This window comes from Marmota marmota, unplaced genomic scaffold (genome assembly GCF_001458135.2).
Source record: "Marmota marmota marmota unplaced genomic scaffold, marMar, whole genome shotgun sequence".
In the NCBI taxonomy this organism is placed as follows: Eukaryota; Metazoa; Chordata; class Mammalia; order Rodentia; family Sciuridae; genus Marmota; species Marmota marmota.
The window spans coordinates 14,026,079-14,041,703 of record NW_026000068.1 but is presented as its reverse complement, the minus strand read 5'-3'; the positions used below and the strand labels follow the sequence as shown (position 1 = coordinate 14,041,703).

The following is a 15,625-nucleotide window of genomic DNA, read 5'->3' as shown; positions in this document are numbered from 1 at the left end:
TTAGGAGGATGAATAGAAATTTAAAATTTCTGAGGACTTGACATAGGCAATCAACATGTATAGAGGCCTGCTTCTTACATGGCAAGTAATTTTTTAAAATTAAGACTTGATAGTATCTTATCCAGATGCGCTGTAGAGTATAGGAATGTTAGGTCAGGAAGAAATCCTAGAAAGGCTCTAAAGGCTATAGGCCAACCTAACCTACTTATTTGATGAATGAAGAAATTCTCCTCCTAGAGAAGATAGGGGACTTACCTGGTGTTACAGTAATGTGTAGCGTGGTCTTTCTTCTGTTGTGTTTTACATTTTTGGAAAGATACTGTGTGTGTGTGTGTGTGTGTGTAAAAACACAGACCTGGGGGGGGGGAGATCAGCCCAATTTAAATCCCTGCTAAACTGATAGTTATTTAACCTAAACCAAGTCACTCAATCTTTAAAAAACCCAGTTTCTGTATCTTCAATTGAGAATAATAAATAGTATAGAACACAGGGTTGTAAAGAGAATTGTGTGCAGTAATCAATGTAATAAGTCACAGAAATACATTTAAAAATAATACAACAAATGCATAGACATATTATGCTAAAAAAATCCCAATGATATCAAAACATAAAATGCAAATAGTATTAGCCAGGCACAGTGGTGCCTGTCTGTAATACTAGCAACCCAGGAGGCTGAAGCAAGAGAATTTCAAGGTTGAAGCCAGCCTCAGCAATTTAGTGAGACCCTGTCCCTAAATTTTAAAAAAGGACTGGGCATGTGGCTAAGTTGTAGAATGCCCTGAGTAGTACCAAATAAAGAGAATGAAGAGTCTACTAAACATAGCTTAAAAAATAAAACCAAATGAATCTTTAAAAGAAATGCTTTAGATTGCTTGAATTACATTCACGACTCTCATGAGTTGCACAGGGTTTACTACTGAAGGACATGGGTGAACCCAAAGTGCCTATGCAAAATCCAAACCATTATCAAGGTCTATGTTAAGTGAAAGGATGGTTGATTCCTCCCATCTGCCAGGCAAATGAACATGATATAAATACTCACCTACGTCATTGAAAAATTAATTAAATTGACCCTCTTGGTTTAGCCTTTTTTTATTTATAGAACCTGAATCTGGTCATATGAAAAGTAAATTGTGGGGCTGGGATTGTGGCTCAGCAGCAGAGAGCTTGCCTTTCATGTGTGTGGCCCTGGGTTCAATCATCAGCACCATATAAAAATAAATAAATAAAATGAAGGTATTGTGTACAACTACAACTAAAAATAAAAATTTAAAAAAAGCAAATTATAAAATTCTCAATAAACAGGTTATTTCAACAAAGACAAAATGTAAGGAAAATCCTGTATTTTATTTTTATTCTTTAGATTCTAGTAGATCCCATTCTTTTTTTTTTTGTATTTCTTTTTTTTATTGGTTGTTCAAAACATTACAAAGCTCTTGACATATCATATTTCATACATTAGATTCAAGTGGGTTATGAACTCCCATTTTTACCCCAAATACAGATTGCAGAATCACATTAAGCATATAAGAACTCTAGATCTGAACACCAAATATATTTTTTCAAATTATATGGGAGATGCCAATTATGAGTTACAACCAACTAACACTGAAGCAACTCTTTTTGACTAATTGGCCAATTGTACTTGACTCAAGGATAAAGCCAAGACGCTAAAGATTTTATCATTGTATTCTAAACAGCAAATAGTTCTGTTGTTCAGATAAGCAGCTCCTTATTCCAAACTTCCTTCTAAATATATAATCTAAAACATATCCAGATTGCAATGACCCTTGTTGGAACAGTTTTTGAGCTGTACTCAAAAGTTCTTCAAAAGAGGGCTTAAAAGTTAAAAGGAGCTTTACCTCTATCGCAAGTTAATTCAAAAGCTATATTATTTTGAGTCTTCTGGGAAGCAGATACCAAGATGGAATTGGATATTTGAAGGATTTATTGGAGCAAACACCTGTGAAGGACACAGTGTAGATAGAGCAGGGATAGGCAAGGAGAATCTTCACACTAGATGCCTGTTCAGCACCTGTGGAAGGAGCGAAGGAAGCATGATTGTGTAGGAGGATCCTGAGCCTATGATACAGCTCTGTGAGTATCTCAATGAGGTCAGTAGAGAGCCTTAGAGAAGAGTCTGGTGTCAGGCAAAAATGGCCCAGCTAGTTTTAGCCAATAACTAGCTGTGAGACGCCTAAGAAAGGATGGCCGTGGCAAGAACATGATGGCAGATCCAAAGGTTTGGATACTGGAGACTGTCAGCAAAAACTGGTGCTTGCAAAAGTTCTCTTGAAGGGAGATGGGAGCAGTATACTTCATGACTGCCAGAGTTGCCTTCCTAGGATAATAGCCACAAGGATTCCCTGACTCTTTCAAAAGACAAGAAAGTTACTTAATGATTGAAACAACAGTCATATGCAGTCTCCTGTATATGGTCTTACATACAATAAATTGTAGGCAATATCTGGGGCTTAGATAAGAATTCCCAGTTCCTATAAAATTAATTGGTAAAACCTCCAGCCTGGTATGGTTTTAATATAGCTTCTGTTATGATGCAGTCCAGATATCCTTTAGCTACTTGTGACCTAGTTTTCTTCATTCCTTTCATGGGAGTTTTATATAATTCTAGGCTGAAATGGATTTTCCATCAATAATGAGCACATTACTAATAATACTATGAAAATTCTCAGTCTCAATTGCACCAAGTTCTTGTTTCATGAATGCTGTCTCTGTGTTTGAAATAAATAACTCAATGATTATTCTTTATTTCATAGAACTCAATGATTTTTCTTCCTTCCTTGACAATCATCATTTTTTGGGGAATGATGACATATAAGATCTTGCAAAGTTCTGACATTTCTGAGCTGCTTCTGTTCTATACAAAGAAGGTAGGGTGAAGAGACAGTGAGGAGGGTTCTAATTTCTAGGTTTGAGTCTGAGAAGAAACAATCTATATGATGGTCTACTCCACTTCTGTATAACACTGCTAAATCTCTCACTCAATCACCCAGAGCTCTAACCATCATTTCATTACTAGTACATGTGAAATACACTTGCACTGACCCCAGACTCTCCAACCAACCAGCTTCCTGACTGGCATATCTAGAACTTACATTTTTAAAAGAATCACTTTGAGCTTCCAACTAAAGCTTTTCATTTGGGCAGAATCTATAAGATAATGAAGCATTTCATGCTCAGATTTTGTATCCCCATTTCCATTCATAGAGTTGTTCCTCTATGAATCCAGTGCCCAGGTGAAGCAACAAAGTGTAGGTTGCCTCCTGAGCTCAACTTTTTACTAGGATGGTGTAATCCATCCTTCACCTAGAATGTGCCAAGGATTCTGACAACTCCTCCACAGGGAAGAATGCACCTGGCTACATAATTCCTCCCTGACTTATGCTGAGATAATACCTTCCAGGAACCCAGCCCGAGTGCCAGTATTCATGAGAAATGAAAAAAAAAATCAATCTACAGTGGGAGTTGGAAGAGCTGCCAGCTTTACTCCACTTTGAACTCTCCCTTTCCCCAAGGTGGCTCAATCAGTTCGGTCTATATGAACCTGAAAGAAGCCTTGTGGAGATTTTAACACAACTACCACTCTCTCAAACTCACTTTTGCTTTCATCATATTAGGACATCTCAAGAAATTTGGATGAATGACAATGACAAATTTTTATGTAAACAATTCTTGTTGAAAGAAAGCCTCTTTAATCTATTGCTGTGTCATATTAATGTAAGTTATCTTTCAGCCTCAGATTGCTTCAGGGTTTTGTCTACCCTAGCTCTTGGACTACACAGCTTCGCTCTGTAGTCCAAGAAAACAGTATATAAAGCAGGCAGCCAGTTGACTTTCATTTGGCTCTTTTAATCACACACTCAACTACCTGCTTCTTAAACTGATGCATTAGTTTCATCTTTATAAACATTTTGCTTTTAAAAAATTAAAGTTGTCTTTGTCACTGAAAAAATCCAACAAAATGATAAAAAGAATAAATTTATAAAGCTTTATGTATTCCTTGGAAATAAAAATCAAACCATACAAGAAACTGTACTGTAAAATAGAGTGAACATTTACCTTTTCCATCTCCTTCTACCCCCATTTCATTCCTAGGGGGAAGTAGTTCTTTTGCTTTTCATCTTTATGGAAGTTGGTTTGTAATTCAAATATTTTTCTGCAACTATTCTTATTTAATAATGTCATTGACTGCAACCTATATCTGTGAATACTTGTCTACTTTATTCTTTTAATAGTTGCATACTCTATTTTATCAAATTTTAAGTGATCCATGATTGTGATCCATGATTGTGATCCATCTTCTCATATTACTATTCAAGCTGAAATAAATATCTTTGTTCATATGTTTTTGTACTCAGGTAAATCTCACTGCAGGAGATCCCAGGAGTGGAATTGATGGGTCAGAGCATGTGAAGAATTAGAATTTTCACATATACTTACAAATGCCTTTTTTTAAATGTTACTAATCATACATTCACCATCATTCTATGAAAATTTGGGGGAAAAACAAAAATGAGACAAGTGCTCTGTTTTTAAAATGTCTAACCACTTATTCATCTTTGTGAATATATAAGTAGATTGCAATAAATGAATGTGTTGCTTATCACAAATACATGTTTGAATTTTGAAAAGCTCATTCTTTGAGCCAAATCTTGAATAAAAGAAGCGATTCTAGGATTAGAATTTTATGCTTAAAAGGATAAATTTATGGTAGAGCAGCATGAGGGGATAGTGGAGAACTTTAGCAGGGAAACCTTCGATAACCGTGATACAGGCCACAGAAAAAAATCAAGTTGCTTAGTTCACCAGTTCTGTTATGGCCACTTTCAACAATTTAAATTTACAAATGCTGTTTATTCCTGTAAATTTATTTTCAGAATGATCTACAGGGCAAATAACAGGGCCTTAATTGTGTTTTGATAGTTTTTAGTTTTGAATCAATATTTGTCATGGATAAGGCATGCAAGTGTGGTCAAATTGTTTATTCGCTCTTTTGTGAGTCATAAACACAAGTGTAACAGTTGATATATTTCCACTAAAACCCCAGATAATGCAGTACTCAATCTTTTACTTTAAGTAATCTCAGAAAATCTGGGAATTATAAAAAATCTAACATATTTTCTTTATTTTGGTTTCTGTTCATCTAGACGCATTTTGTTCAAACCCAGGGGTCCACAAAACTCTTAAAACCATCATTAACTATGAATCTAATTAAATATTTAAATGCCAAATTCTCAAATATAAGATATTATTAAATTGAAAATTGTACAAATAGCTTTTGAACAAAAACGTTCTGTGGTTATCTTACTTAAGATTAAGTATCACCAGTGGTTTTGAGTTAAAAAGCAGTTAAAGGTTAATGTGAGATTGTCTCTAATTTCTGGTAGCATTTCCTCATTCGGGAATCTTCATGAGAACGTTTAGAAGTAGAGAGGGCCCCGAAGGGACAGTTATCACTGCTACATCTTCCTGACCACCTACTCAAGCTCCCATATGATGACTTCCAAGAATAATTTCATGAATGTATTGGTTTCAGAAGAATACGCAATCTAGACAACTTGTACTGCACCTGATGGGCAATGTGGACAATGGATACTGCAAAGAGGATCATGTTTTCTTATTTGTTATAGTCACCAAGAAGCTCAGCGTCAAATTGTAGCCCACTTTTAGCAAATAAACAGGGCATTATGATATAAATTCAAGAGCTGATTATCCCTGCTCTTTGTCTTTGTCTTATATCTTGTTTTCCTTTTTTTTTTTGGTGGGGGGTGGGGTGGGGGAGGTACCAGGAATTGAATTTGAGTTCAGAGGCACTTGACCACTGAGCCACATCTTCAGCCCTATTTTACATTTTATTTAGAGACAGATCTTCCTGAGTTGCTTAGCACCTCGCTTTTGCTGAGGCTGGCTTTGAACTCATGATCCTCCTATTTCAACCTCCTGAGCTGCTGGGATTACAGGCATGCGCCACTGCACTTGGCCCTATTTTCCTTTTATTCTCATTTCCTCATCTGTTCTACTTATGCATCTTTTTGTCTTATACTTTTCTCAAAAATCCACCTAAAAGCCTCTTTTGGAATAAAGGGAATTAAAGAAATAATCAATAGGTATATAAATAAAGTAAGTAAGTAGTAAAATAGATGAAAATAAAAATTCTAGCATAATATGTTGGTTTTCAAAATTACTAGGTTGATAGAAATAAAGTGATTACTATTAATTGGTTTTATCTATGCTTTTTATTAAATAAAATTAATTAATTCAATGTGGTACCTCATTTCACACACAGTGAACATGTTTCTAGAATGTTGTTTGTGAATCAAATTATTGTAAAGTGAATTATATATAGAGTCTATTACAGAAATTTGTTATTCAAGCACTTCCTAAAATAGAATTTTTATGACATATTAATACTTATAATCATGTATAGAGAGATTTTTTAAAAAACATATTGAGGATTTATGATTTCTGACATAAAATAAAAACTAGAATGTGAAAGAAAGGTAAAAGTCCTTTTACTCTTATATACTTTATCATCCTCCCACTTTACAAAAGTTTTCACTTTCTGGAAGAAATCATAGCTAATAGTTTAATGTAATTTTCCAGATAATTAAAATAATAAATATTCATATAAGTGTGTGTATGTATGTGCAATGCATAAATATGTATTCAATGGAGAAGTGTTGAATAGGCACCAGAAGGATATCCAAATGACCAATAAAAATGAAAAGGCAGTCCAGTTTCCTAGACATCAGAGAAATGTCACTTTAACCACAACATGGTACTATTCAACAGGCATCAGAATGACTAAAACAAATTTTTTAAAAATTAAAAATACCAGGAGTTGGTGAGAATGTAAACAGAACTGTCATACACTGCTGGCAGAAGTGCAAATTCATGCAACTTCTTTTGAGCAAACAGTGTTTGGTCACACATAGCAATATAAATGTATATGAAAGGATAATAAAAAACATGTATCAGAATGTCCATAGCAGAACTGTTGGTAATAATCAAAATTGGAATATATCCTAATACCAATTAATAGCACGATTTTTGCTATCAGGTTTTCTGAATAGATGTTTCAAGTATATCTCATAGTTTATTGATTTTCTTTTAGTTTTATTTTCAATAGTGAATACCAGATTTCCTCAAAGATGAAATTCAAGGTCTGGGAATGTAGCTCAGGGGTGGAGTGTTTGCCTGGCATATATGAGGCTCTGAGTTCAGTATCCAGTACTGCAAAAATAAAATAAAAAAGAAAAGAAAAGAAAGAAAATTATTTTCCATAAGCATTTGCAAAGAACTTTGTTAAATTTTACACAGGGCTCCTCAATTGAAAAGAAACTATGGATCATCTATCCAAAGTATTCTTATATCAATGCTCATTCCAACCTGTCTCCACACAAGATCACACAATAAATAATGCCCTCAGGCTCATGCCAGAGACATTCTGAGTTGGCTGTCCTCCAGTCATGCCCCCATTCAAGAGACAAGAATGGTGGAGGAGGAGAAATAGGGAAAAGAAAGTAAAGTCTATTTCATTTTGAGTCCAATGCATTATATGGAGGTACAACTCTCATATTTGTGGGGTTCAGAACCAGGGACAAATGGAACTCACATACATAAATCTGAGTCTTTAAGTTATTTTTGAGCTAACTAATTGTTTGGTAGAATGTATTCTATCCTCTTACCTTGAGAAATATATATTCATAATGGCCTTGAAGGAAAAGTTTCAATTCAGATTTCTCAGATATCTCAAAGCTTTGCACCAGACAGTGGTGATACAGGCAGATCCAGGAATTAGTTTTTCTCAGCCTCCAATAATTGTCACTTCTCTTCCTACCCCTGATTCCCCTATACCGAGTGAGGGTTTCCTGCACATGTGCAAACTCTAGTCAACCTTCCATTCCCCACCCCTGGCACTCTAGTCAACCTTCCATTCCCCACCCCTGGCACTCCAAGATATTTAGGCTGCAAACTCCAAATCCTGAGAAACTCAGACAGTGGTCTAAAGACGGAGCTCAAGCCAGACAGAGGTTTACACATCCCATTCATCCAAAGGAATAGTACTGCTGAAATTGGAGCACAATTTTAAAGATCTTGCCACAAGTATAGATTAGAAGGTTGGTGGCTTCAAAACACAAGATGGACACAGTGTAAGTATGGATTTCTGGAGAGGCTGGTGGGGAAATCCAAAGAATGGACCTGGTACAGGAAGTTTCTGGATCCCCTTCTAGTCCCAGTATCCATCTTCTTTTATGACAGTCCAATCAGTTTGAATCTCTTAGCCAGATTCCTCACTTAAAAAGAGAAGATAACTGCATCTTCTTCACAGGACTGCTGTGAAGGAAAAAAAAAAGGATATCGCTTATGTGATTGTTATTGCAATTTTGTATAGTGTTGTTAGAAAAAAATGATAAATTTTATGAGGCAAAAATAATTTCAACATTCTGGTTTATTTTTATCTACAAGAATGGAAACCTATTTTATTTAGCTTCTCACTTCTTTTACTAAAGATATCACAATTTCATTAAGGAAGATGTCTATACCTTACACTTGATTCAGAAAGTACAAAGGGCCAGGGGCCTTGGAAAAAGTTTTTTTACTCTGCTAGCCTTCCCTCTCCTCAATATAGCCCTTGCCCTACCTATGGGTTTTTGCAGTCGCAAATTCTCCAGTAGCTCATGCCCTCACTGGATGGACAGCCTGTTTTCTTTCATGCTCACTCAAAATGTTGTTCTTCTGGGATGTCCATGATGCCCTCGTGTCTGATCAGAAAATTACATTGAGAATTTACTTAGTAATGTGAAATAGTCTGTGTGCCAGTTTCTTTGAAAAGTAAGTGCTATCAGAAACTTTTTCATCTCTGAACAAATTTCTTTCTCAATTACGTTCTTTTGGCTTTTATATTCCTATAACTTTCTAAAATAAAGAGAATAAACTTTGAGTTGCTTGTGTCACTATAGGATGCTGACTTTCATTTGTTTGTATAAATACCAAGGAGTGGGATAGCTGGGTCATATGGTGGGTCCATTCCTAGAGTTTTGAGAAATCTGCATACAACTAATTTGCAGTCCCTCCAGCAATATATGAGTGTACCTTTCCTCCATATCCTTGCCTTAAATATAAGCATTTATTATTGCTTATATTCTTGATGATTGCCTTTCCAACTGGAGTGAGATAAAATCTCAATGTAGTTCTCATTTTCATTTCCCTTATTGCTAAGGATGTTCAAAGTTATGGAACTACCCTAGGTGCCCATTGAACAGTTAATGGATAAAGAAAATGTGGCATATATACACAAAAGGGTTTTACTCAGCCATAAAGAATGAAATTATGGTGTTTTCTGGTAAATAGATGGAACAGGAGAACATCAGTCTAAGTGAAATAAGCCAGACTCAGAAAGTCAAGTGTTGCATGTTTTCTCTTCTATGTGGAAGCTAGAACAAAATCAGAAAAAAAAGAAGGGGAGAATCCCATGAAAACAGAAGGAAGATCAGTGGGATTGAGGAAGGGATTAGAGAGAAAAGAAATAAGGATGGGAAAAGGGAGCAACTGTGGATTTGACCAAATCATGCTACTATGCACATTATGAATATACCACAGTGAATTGTGAATTTCACCTCTCTGTATATCTATAAGACACCAATTAATAAATAAATAGAAGGAAGACCAGTAGAGCAGGGGGAAGGAGAACAGGCAGAGGGAGGAGGGGAAGGAAAAAGGAAGTATAGAGGACTGAAATGGAGCAAATTATATTCCATGCATGTATGATTATGTCAAAACAAATCCCACTACTATTTATAATTATAATGCACTAATAAAAACATTTTAAAAAATAAAGAGAATAGAAGCAAAGAATAAAATAACATGTGATAAAAAGAAGGAAAAGGTCAAAATTGAAAAGGTAAAGGAGTCGAAAGTGTAGGCTGAGGGACAGGCTCAGATTGTTTGGCACTGGGGTTGTTACCACATCTACCAGACTCCAGGGATCCTGCTACTTCCATAACTGGAAGCTCTTTTATGGTCACAGTGGAACTGATTTTGATTCTGGGAACCACAATTTATGAATGGGTTTGATGAACTGGAACACACACTAAGATGGGGCTCCAGCATGGTGTAGGGTCTGAGAAGCAATCACATGAGAAGCAGTGGAAAGACCTGCACAGGCTGGGCCTGGAGAAGAGGTAACTGGCAGTGTGACATGAGGGAAAAAATAATAAATTGTGTGTCTTGTGAAAAAATAAATTTAAATTTATAATTCTTTCCCTATGAGCTTTAGAGCTAGAACCTGGTATAAAAAAATAGGGCAGCAGATTTGAGCTAAAGTACTTGTAACAAATAGCACAATCACAGAATGGAAAAAGCTTCCCAGTAAAGGGGTTGGGCTACTTAACAGTATAATTACCCAGGCAGAAGCTGGATATTTTATAAAAACAGGCTTTTGCACTAGGTGGAGGAACAGAAGAAATAGTCTGATACCTCCCCGACCCCCTCAAAAATTTCTGCACATCATTTAAAATTTTTAAATTTAGAATTTAAACTTTCAAATTTTCATTCGTATGTCCCTTTTGAGACCATTCTTATTTCCTTTCACCACATGGCTGTCCACGGTCTGACATCTTCCAGGCCCAGAACTTTTCTGTGGTATCTCTGAATCCACTAAAGAGAGTCAAGGCAATCAGTTTTGTTTATTCCTTTGAGTTTATGATCTATAGCTTGACATACCTTTTTTAAAAAATTCTTATAAATGGTTACTTGAAGCTTTAGTCTGGCTCTGGGAGCTTTAGTCTCCTTCCTATGTCTTGATTAAGAATCCTGATCATGAAATAGTGTTTCCCTATCACCTTTCAATAGCAGTGGGAAACAATACTCCACTAAGTTCCTTTTCTTCTCTTGTTTCCCTTCCCTTTCTCTCAACTAATGCTTCTGTGGAATGGGGCTGGGGCCCAGGGTGGAGAGACCATCCTGATAAAGGATTTCTTCTGATGCATTTGAAACCATCACATGCTCAATTCCATGACATGCAAAGTCCTGGGGAAGAAGGGAATTCCCAGTATTTATATAACTGTCACCTGACATTCCTGAGCCCCTGATCCTATACAGCTTTCTTTAATGAGCACTTTAATGATTTCCTTATTTATTGTGTTTATGGCTCATTGTGTCTCCCAATTGGAATGCAAACCTCATAAGGGCAGTGTCTTTGCAGGTATGTCATGAAAGTTTTGTTTCCTGTGGCATCCTAAGTTCTAGAACCAGGTCAGTCACAATGTAGGGCTTCAACATTTGCTGGGTGAATGAAAGTAATATATATATATTACTTTCATTTTCATATACACACACACACATATATACACACATTAAAAATACTTTAATCCAAGTATATCTTAATTTTAGAATCTTAATAATTTAAGCAATATATTAATCCTGATATGATATAAAATGTATATGATGAATGTGTATATATGTGAGATGTATATATATATGTATATATGCATATTTGTATGTGCATACACACACACACGCCAAGAAAAAATTAAAAAATTGATTCATGCAATTGCAGAAGTTGTAAATTCCAAAATTGCAAAGTGAACCAGCAGGCTAGAGATCCAGGGAAGAGTTGATGCTGCACTTTGAGTCCAAAGTCCATCTGCTGACAGAATTTCCTCTGCTTTGGAGGAATTGGTATTTTTCTATTAAGGCCTTCAACTGATTGGATGAGGTCCACTGACATTATTTAGAGTAATCTCTTTTATTTGAAGTCTACTAACTTAAATGCTAATTTGTTCTTTAAAATACCATCACAGAAACAACTAGAATAATATTGACAAAATATCTGGGTTCTGTTGCCTAGCAAATCTGACACATAAAATTAACCACCATAGATATCAATCTAGTAATAGTAAAGCTGGAATGATCTTAGCAACCCACTCGTTCAATAGGCCAAGTAATTGAGTCATTGTGAGATTAATAAATGGCTTACCCAAAGTCACAGATGACCCACACAGGACTCTAAGTCTCCTGACGGTTTTCTGTTATTTAACTACAAATACTATAAAATGAAGCAATTACTTCAAGTATTTTGGTTTCTTTCTTTTGATTAGAAAAAAAACTTTGTCATTTTATAGTAAAACAGTGACCAAAGCAAGGTCCTAGTCCCATATAACTGTAGGTTAGGGAGTTTATACTGTGGAGTAATATGGTTAGGGAGAAAATAACCTGACCTAAACATATGCACTTGAGTATACATAGCCTGAATTATGTTATAATTGTTTCCATTGTCTCTAGAACGTGGTCTATATTTTCACTCAGACTATAAAGGGGATGTGTGAGGGTGGAGAAGGGTTAACTGTAGTAGGTAAAATAAGATGGGTAAGATAGGACTCAATGACAAGATAATATCTGAGCGAAGACTTAAATGAAATAAACGAGGAAGAAAATGGATATCCAGAAAAGAGAACATAAAATAGGGGAAAGAGCTAATACAAAGGCTCTAAGGAATGTGCCTGTCCAGTTAAGAGAAAGTAAGGAGGCCAGTGTGCCTGGAATGGAATGGGTGACTGAATGAGGGGACAAGATGGAGCACAGAAGTACACAGCTAAGATAGGGTCTCGTGTGCCACTTTCAATTTTACTCTAATTCACTCGAGGAACCACTGGAGAGTTTGGCTAGAGAAATGTCACATGTTACTTAATTTTTAATAGAATCCCTTTGGCAGCCCAGTTTAGACTAGATTTTTGGTTGGTGGAGAGGGGAGTGGGGCGTTGTTGAAGTAGAGAGAACAGTTGAGTGAGGAGGGCATTGCAGTGGTTCAGGTGAGATTCTGATGGTCAGTTTTGTTCTTGACCCATCCAAGAAGTGGACAGATTCTGAACTTGTTCAGATTGATACTTGGAGAGTGAGAGAGAAGAGGTAAGGATGACTTAAAAATTTTGTGGTCAGAATAACTGGTAGGAAGTAGTTATCATCTACTGAGCTGGAGAGGTCCCCAGCTGTGATTGGTATGTACCTGGGGAGAAAGAATCAGAGCTCAGATGAGGACATACTTGGTTTGAGAAGTCTCTAAGACATCCAAGTGGGGATACTCTGTGAACAGATCTGTGTTTGAGATATGAAATGTGGGAGATATATATTTTCAGTTGATTTGATTAAACATTTATTGGGCAGCCTACCGTTTGCTGAGCATTGATCTAGATATTACAAGTACAAACATTAAGAATGTATTGTTTTCCCCTTAGGAATCTGATAATGAGAAAAACAGATTCATCAACAAAACCTGCAATATTTAACACATGTAAACATAAAGGCCTGTGAGGCCACAGATATGAAAAGAATAAATCAATTCCACCTCTGCAAAAGAGTCAGGAAGAGTTCAGAGAGACTGGTTGTGCTAAGGTTAAGGAAGATTTCTCTAGGTGGACAAAGATGTTCCTGACTGAGTGAAAGGCAAACGCAGTTTCACTTATCACAAAGTAAATGCGTTCAGGCATGCCTTAACTTATAACAGGTTACTCAATACCTAATGCATTTCCCCCTGTTGAAGGTAAGTACTACTATGGTTTGTATATGGTCGTATATGCAACTGAGGAAACTTGTGGGGTTTAAAAATAAACAGTGTTCTGAATGGAAGTTATAAGTTTGTATCTGCTTTCCTAATAATATACATTAAACAGTGTATCTCTTCCGAAGCTTTCTACCAAAGGCAATACAGCAGCCACAACAGTCTGTTTTCATGTGTCACAGAATGGTGACAGCATTTGAACACAGAGAAAAAAAAAGGTAGTCATTGCTTTTTTAAAAGCATGCCCCTGAAGTCATCTCAGGGTATATACAATAGAACTTAGAAAAGCTTTCATGAGTCTATTTGATAACTGCTAGATTAGATTCAGCTTCCTGGGCTCTGGAAGGGGAAGGACAAAGGAGGAAAAGGCACAGAGAGGATATGAAGTGAGAGGTTGCTTGTGGCAAAATCCGAAGGACCAACGGGGAAGGTCATGGCACAGACTGGAGTGGGGTCAGCATTTGAGGACCGCCTGGTCATCATTCCTTCTAGCACTGCCCTTTCAACCAACATGGCATGTATGGACTACTCAGCAGGAGTTTTGTCCAAATGTGCCCTCATCATTTTCTTTCTCAAGTTCCCCTATATAGGAAACTCCCCCTTTAAAAGCCTCCAGACACCAGTAAACACCCCTATTGCTCCAGCAAAGCGTGGAACCCTAGAAACCAGGGACTGGGGAAAGAATCTTAAGAAAGGCCACCTAAATGTAGGTGAGATAGAACAATTCCAGTTCAAACTAAATAGCCACCTACAGCCTTTTGGGGGCAGAACAGTGGTGAAATGTATCTCTTCCAGAATTTTTCTTCCTTCATTAATTCCAGGTTCTTTGGTACTCATCCTTTGTCTAAGGAAGAGTTTCTTGCCAAGTCCTGGCACCCAGTGTAGGGCTTCAATGCTCTATGGATCTTCTATTCTAATGCTAAGAAGCTTAGTTCCTTTAAACTGCTGTTTAAACTTTTCTGAGTATAAACTTGGCTTTAAGTATGGAAGTTTTCTTTAAAAAAAAAATGTCTTTTAGGAAGCCAAAGCTGTTAGAAGTTTATAGATAAGTGATGTTAGTAAACTGTAGTTTACTAAAGTTTATAGATAACTGGCTGTTAGTAAAAAGTAAATAGTAAAAAGATCCTGTGACTAGCTGTTCCTTCAGATCTGAGACAGCCTGGAGCTGGACTTTTGTACTCTCTGCATAGAAAAGCATGTGGTGACTGAGTGTTTGACACTTCATGAAAATGACATTCTTAGCACAATGACATTCTTTGACTTTCTGAAGCACTTTGACAATTTCTTGTCTAGCTTTATTTTTCCAACAACGGGATGAGGTAGACAGGGCAAGTATTCGACAGATAAATTGTGTTCAGGGCGAGGCACTTAAAATCCTTTCCCTAGGTCACACAGGAGGACAAGCCTCAGGCTGAGAGACTGTACCTGCTCTCCCTGCAGTCCTGTGTTCTGGCTGTTAGATATACCTCTCTACTCACATGCCACCCGTCCTTGATAAATTACCTAATTTCTCCATTTTTAAAACCTCTAACATTAGGCCCTTCCGAAAACTATCTTTATACTGAGTGAATTTAGAAATGGAGGGCAAGTGAACAGGGCATCTTTGGTGGGCTCATCACGTTTTCCAACTCTCTTACTGGATTTTCTTCCCATCCCTGTAGGAAGCGAACTTTTCTCTAAATATTCCTTTGGATGTGTTGAATGCTCTTAAACTCTTCTAGGTCCTGCCTTCTTTGGGGGAACAGGGGCGGGTGGAGAGGAAGGAAGTGTCCCGCAACTACCAATATTTTCCTCTAGGAGGAGCCGCGCAGCCCAGATGAGAGTGACACGCACCAACTCCAACTCCTCCCGGGGAAGGCTTCATCCCAGCTCCTCGGAATGCGTGGCCCCGGCGGCGCTCTGCCGCTCCGCAGCGGGTCTCGAACTGGCCTCAGCGAACTCTCGCTTCCTTTGGCTTTGGCAGCCCAGATCCAGGGGACCGCGGGCCGGGCCCGGCGTGACCCTTGGTGAACGTGGGCCGCCTTTTCCCACCCCTCCCCTCCCCTC

At 37.2% G+C, this 15,625-nt stretch overlaps 1 long non-coding RNA gene across 1 annotated transcript; it reads right to left on the bottom strand.

Annotated features, from left to right (window-relative positions):
* Nucleotides 1-7,281: 7,281 nt before the first annotated feature.
* Nucleotides 7,282-15,590, bottom strand: LOC125619984. Its single transcript, XR_007351564.1, has 3 exons — nucleotides 15,413-15,590; nucleotides 7,952-8,358; nucleotides 7,282-7,918 (listed from the first exon to the last, which is right to left on the bottom strand). It is a non-coding gene; the product is annotated as an uncharacterized LOC125619984 (long non-coding RNA).
* Nucleotides 15,591-15,625: the final 35 nt, after the last annotated feature.